The following is a 6,654-nucleotide window of genomic DNA, read 5'->3' as shown; positions in this document are numbered from 1 at the left end:
CTACTAGAAAGTGATTTGGTAACAAATCAGTGCGTTCAATTAATTTAATGTATTTTTCCAGGAAATGAATAATGTATAGTTCACAAAGAAGCGTGATTTCTCATTTTTGATGCTCATCAAAACATTTGTATTCTTTACATTGATACCGTCTACTGCGGCATTCACACCGGACGCGATTCGCGCCGCAGGAGCATCGAGTTTTAATGTTAAATTAATGTACAGTCGAGATCTCAGGTCTTTCGGTACGTGATGTTTTCAGTGACTGGATCAAAGGGTAGAAAAAATAATTCAATACAGCCAGTCACTGAACTGGTCCTGAACTTCCATCCATTTTCTTAACCCGCTGGGACCACAGGGTTGTCAGAGATTGTCCCAGTTAATGTATGGCGAAGGCGGGATACACCCTGGACTGGTCACCAGCCTGTCACAGAGCCCATTGTGGCTCACCACCCTGGCTGCTAATCCGTCAGTGATTGGCTGCCCAGGAGATGGAGAGCTGCCACAAGTGCTGTTGTGGCGGGCGAAATCGCTCTATCTTTATGGGTTTGTGAAGTTTTTCATATTTTCATCAAGACAGAAAATTTTAAAAAATCCTCCAGTTTTATTTTTCCCCTCTCAGGTTAATGCTCAAACTGGGCCACAGACAGATGGAAGTAGCATTAAAACAGCCGTCAGGAGTGAAACACACCACAGCAGGAGAGACTGAATGATCTGGTGAACCCAGACACAATGTGTTTGCTGGTGCGTCAGTAGAGCTCTTCAAAACCTATAAACCCAATTTATATGCTTTATATCATCCATGTTTTCCATGACAACAAATGAAGTTCAGAAAAACTTTGGAAGTTGGGGTGTCAAGGCGTCAAGCAGCAAATTTGAATCGTGTCCAGTGTGAATGAAAGCATCCGAGTGAAGAAGTCTATCAACTGACGTTTAATCTTAGTTAAGGATTAAAAAAAAAGTTAATTAACAACTGCTGTAATGGGCCTCATGTAACTGCTGATTCTGCCACTGAGGAGGAAACACAACCTTTCAAAATGGAATGTTTTCTGAAACTTTAATGTCAGCATTTCCCCTTCTGGCTCCACATACGACCACCAGAGGGAGCCTGACCCTGCACTCCCTCTCTACACTCAGCCAGATCTCCTCAGCTGTTTTCAATCCACCTCATCACTACCTATACACTATAGTCTGCCTACAGTCACCACCTCAGTGCGAAGTCTTGTACTGCCCTGCATACATCGCTGAGCGTTTCTAGTTACTTTGTCTCCTGGTTGTGATCTCTGCCTGCCTCCTCCCTCAACCCACGCCTGGACTCTGACCACGATTATGTCTTGCCCTTGTCCATTAAACCATTTGTTTATGGATCCAAGCGAACAATTAATTATTCTTTCATTTAAACATATGCATTTAAACTTTCAACATAAAACTTATAGCACAAGAATCAAAGAGAATCAATGACTGTGGTGCAATTACGTCTCATCAAAGTGGTTGTTGAACTGATGTGATCCCACAGTATCACGAAAACACTAAAAAACAGATAATACTTTAGAAAACCTCAAGATTTGTCAGATTAAGTGAGACAAATTAAAAACCTTACATTTTTATGAGATTATTCTATATATCAAAATCTAATTTATACTGCTTGCATGCAGATTAGATTAGATTAGAAATTGTTTATTTCAAGCAATCAAAGCAAGCATAATGCTTATACATATACTGTAGCATAATTTAATTTTATCTAATATTTTATATATATATCTTATTAAGAAAGCTGTTAAAATGTCACCTCACCGTGGTAAAAGGTTCATATTTTATTTTCCTTTATTTCTCTTCAGTTTTGTTTTGTAAAGACAGACACCAATTTGACTTTTTTAACATGAATTTTTCTCTGAAAACTGGGCCAATGTCACACAATAAGGTATCTAATAAAGCTGGACCAAGAGCAAATTAACGTCTAATTGTTTCAAATGTTTTCTTCTTAGGATTGCATTTCAAGTTGACAACACTTTGAATGATTTACAGCTGCAGACGTGAGGATAAAGTGGAAGAGAAGTGTGTCAATACACTATCACATTTCATAGTAATGCAGACAGACGGGTTCTATGAGACAAAATGTTCTGAATGAAATCCAGCGGGTCACCTGTTTATGCTGCTCAGAACTTCCTGTTGTTCTCATGAGAGAAGTGACTCAAGCAAACGCTGAGTATTAGAATCAGGTTCTCTGCTCCACTGATGGAGGAAAAGCCAAAAGTTCACAGTTTATCAAGAGGCCACAAAATTGAAGAAAAAAATATAATATCAAATCCAAACAAAACAACTGGAATCTGAAAGACTCATGAATAACTCAAATGTAAGGACAATCTGTTGGTGTTTATTTAGTCATTATTAGGGGTGTAACGATACATTAATTTCTGTTCCTCCAATCTAAGCAGATCGATCTGTCTGGGAGGCAGATCAATTCAAATCAACCAAAAAAACCTTTTCAAAATAAGACAAATGAATAAAATGAAGCGTTACACCCCCAGTAAATATTATTAACAACAATAGTTTTGTTTTTCATCTGTTTTTTGAGGGAGAAAGTTTCCAAACCTTAACCCAATAAGAAGAGAAAAAACATGTCTGTGTCTTTGTGTCTGTCTAGAATCTTTTCTTTCTTTCTTTTTCTTCTTTAAACATAATTTCTGGAACAGGAAAAGCTCTTCACAAATAAACATAAATTAAAAGTTAATAATGGAGATAAAAGATTATAAAGGATGTTTGATCTTGACTGTAAATAATCTCCATTTTTACAGAAGCGCCTTACATTTTATTTTGGAGAGACAAATAATTAGATTTTTTTTTTTGTTTTGTTTTTTTTGCAAATTGTGTGATATTCTCTTTTACTTCAGGACAACAGAAAGCAGTGTTTCCTTTCTTCTTTATTTCATTAACCAGATTTTTTAAAGATCTACACCAATGAAAATCACGTTTTTGGTGACATTTTTTCATGATAAAGGATTTATATAAAATAATTTAAGATTAAATTGCATGTGATGGTATTTCTTTATTCAAATCATGTTGGATCAGTAGCAGATGAAAAGCAGTGGTTTGAAAAAGCTCAGGTTTGCTCCACGAGGACCAAGTGCTCCATCTCTGACTCAAAACTGTACGGCTGGTTAGCTCCAGTATTGCTTGCTGTTTTTTTGGGTTTTTTTTTGCTACTCTAATATTAACTTGGGCTTGTGAGGTGCTATGAGCTGGTGGGAAAGAATGTAAACAAAGGGCTGATGGGAAATTAGATGAGGCTAACTTCTGCAACTCAAAAGATCAAATTTGATCATCTTTTGATCTGTTTTCAAAGTCTTCCCAGTGGTCTTTTAATTATAACATTAATTAATTAATTCATTCATTCATTCATTTTCTTGACCGCTTTGTCCCTTTCGGGGTCACGGGGGTGCCGGGGCCTAACCCGGCTACTGATGGCGGGATGATAACAATTAGGGAAAATAAAAAAAATCTTCTAGGACATAGCTTCTGCAGAGTGGCAGGAGATCATAAAAGATATTCACCTCTGAATTTTGGGCGAACATTGGCGTGGAGGAACTCCATACCTCCTTCCTCTCCCCCCTGCTGAGAGCTCTCTGTTTACACACTCTTCTGCTAGCTGACAGCTCCTCACACCTCCAAACTAACATTACTGGAGCAACAAAAATAGGGAGCAATATCTGAGCTAACCAGCCGTACAGTTTAGATCCAGATTCCAGCTCAGACCAGGAAAACAAAGACGTTCATGGATCTATTTGTCTGACAGTGGATGCATCGGAATGAGGCGGGATAGCCGCCCAGCTTATTTTCTACGTCACAACCTCTTTTAGAAACGCTTTTTTAAAATTTACTCCTGATTCACAACATTTTGAATAAAGAACAACTCAGAAATGCAGTTTTAAGCTTAATTTTCTTGTTATATGTCATCCATCATCAGAAAAATGCAACAAAAACATGATTCACGTTTTCATTTTTATCTAAAATTATTATTGTGTCGTTGTAACCTAAAGTTCTGTTTCAACTTGACCACATTTTCACATATTTGGACGAGCATCTCAACAGTGTTTTTCCTTTTCTCAGGCCGTCTTCTTCTTAATTGACATATTATTGGATCTCTCAGTCACTGCTCTGCTTGTGGCGCCAAATGAAGTCGGTATCAGCAGATCTGTGAGGACAACCCGGTCTCAGTGGACAGGTCAAACAATGAAGTGCATCTGTTTTTGTTCTCATGTGACCCAGACTGCGTTTCTCATGCTGGACATGTTGGACTGAAGGGGTAATTTGTTTTAAGAAAGAAAGAAAAATACACAGAGTTATTAACTGAACATAGTTTAACTTCCTAAGACCTGGCGTCCACATGTGTGGACAGCACATTTTGGGTTTTATTACCACAGTAGTAAAGAGGGCTGGGTTTATAAAATTGATTTGAATTGATTTAAGCGTAAAAGATCAATAATCAATTCATAAAAATATAAATCGATTGAGCACATGAAGCTAAAGTCCTTAAGCTTGATGCTAACGTATAATGGAATTTCCTATAGGATGGCTAATGCTAACTCTTGGTCGACCTAAATATACATTGCTGACTCAATGAACTTTCCAAACTCTTTTAAGGAAATAATTTTTAAAGTAACAATTTGTGGTTTAACTCTAAATCACAGTTGTTTTGCTCATACTTTCTTCTTCTTCTGGAATAAGGAGTAATGCTATAGAGCGATCACCACCTAGTGTCCAAACTGAAACGTCCTCCAGGAGAAGCAGAACAATGTTTACAATGTTAATGATCTGAACATTTTAGTTAGAACTTCTCCTTTAGAGAATCCATGTAACACTGGATGATATTAACAATCTCATTATTTCACTGATACATTTACAGTATGTGAACTGGATCAGATTAATATAAATATATTCAAAACATACAGTAGATTATTGATGTAATTTAGAACAAATGTGTCTATATGAGTAAACTCAAAATTGAACTGAATTGAAGAATCAAAAGGAATCGGAAAAAAAAAAAAAATCAGAATCAAATTGATTCAGGCAAATTCAGGAAATTATAATCGGTACCCAGCCCTAGAAGTGAATTCTGCTTAACTGGGACCCTGTGACTTTACAAATATGATCTCAAATCTAAACATTATTATTAAAACTTTCAATTTAAAAGCATTTTTTTCAGGTAACACCTTTAAAGAACGACTTTTTAATTACATTATGCTTACATTTCTTTTTAAGCTTTTTCAAGCGTGTAATTCTTACAATTCCGATGCTTTTGTTTGCTTTTTTCAGTGTACTGTGTGGTCTTTTTTGGAAGTAAAAAACTCACATAAGTAGCAATAATGTCTTTCATCAAATCCTTTTTAGATGTCTGTTTTTTTCTCTTTAATCCCTACCACAGTTACCACATTGCTGGGACTGTAAATGAGCAGAACTGTCGTTCAGGAGGGCTCCAGCTCAGTGTGTGGGCCTGTCAAACCAAAACATGAATTTTGTTGGAGATTTGGCAGAAATATTTTAGCCTTTTTAAGTGTGCGTGCAAATAAATACATGTCAGTTAAGGTTGTCAAACAGTCATTCAGAAATGTCCTGCACAGGTTGCTGATAGGAGCTACAAAAAGAAGATTTTTTATGTGAAATTCAGAAGCAGAAGGAGAATTGACCCACGGAGCATGTGTGGGTAGGACTTGGAGGTGGAGGTTTGTGGCCAGTGGGACTCGCTCTTCTTCCAGTCACAGGAAGCCGGTAGGAATGAGAAGAATGCAGTCAGGCAATATGCTGATAGAGGGAGCAGCAGTTGCAGGGCAGATTGCCAGAGAAAAGGAAAAAGTAAAAGGGGAAAGATAGGAACATTTCAAGAAAACATTGGGGAGAGTTGGGGTGCACAAGACAAAAATGCTGGAGAATTCCTATCTACGAAAATAATTATAGTGGGTTTTGTTTGTGAATGGGATGTTAGTGCAGCTACATAATTCCTTATATGATGTTAAAGAGGATTAATCAGTCACTTCAAACCCGCAAACGAGAATTTAGCTTCTTCCTTTTTTTGTCCAGAGGGTTGATTCAACTGTTTACACATCCAAAAATAAATGTGGAAAATGCACAGCAAGGCTAAAAGCTGACTCTCATGGGGAAATCTGGATTTTCTTTCCTCTCTTTCACTGTTTATTTTTTGTCTCTTTCACTTTCAAAGGTGTCATTTTAAATATTCTGATGAGACTAAAGGCAAAATAAAACCATGACTGTATTCGGTAAATGAAACAGTACTTTACATAAATGTTTCGATACTCACTCAGTAGTCAGTACCAGGATTGTTCATTATTTGACGTCTTGGGGTCAGCATGTACACTCAAAATCTAAAGGTGCTCTGAGAATAATCATAATAATAATAATAGATAGTAGGAGGATCCAACAACCCATTATCTATTTCTTTAAAGCTTTCAGAATTAGATGACTCAGCAGACTTTATTGTTTTTGATTTAATTTATTTCTCAGGGACAGTGCAGATTAAAAGCATGGCATGAAATTAGCCAGAATTAGCTATTTTTCATCTGTTGTTCCTGGACAGATGTCAATATTGTCAACCTAAAAAGCTAAAAACAATTAATAAAAACAAGGTTTAAAAAATATTGATTA

The 6,654-nt window shown here is 36.7% G+C and overlaps 1 protein-coding gene across 1 annotated transcript in view; it reads right to left on the bottom strand.

The window, feature by feature from the left end:
• Positions 1–6,654, bottom strand: part of LOC112144738 (histone deacetylase 7) — a 57,846-nt gene that overhangs the window by 47,286 nt on the left and 3,906 nt on the right. The window lies entirely within an intron of this gene.

Source organism: Oryzias melastigma, linkage group LG5 (genome assembly GCF_002922805.2).
Source record: "Oryzias melastigma strain HK-1 linkage group LG5, ASM292280v2, whole genome shotgun sequence".
Lineage (NCBI taxonomy): Eukaryota > Metazoa > Chordata > Actinopteri > Beloniformes > Adrianichthyidae > Oryzias > Oryzias melastigma.
The sequence above is the reverse complement of the archived record's forward strand: the minus strand, read 5'-3'. Positions and strand labels throughout refer to the sequence as shown.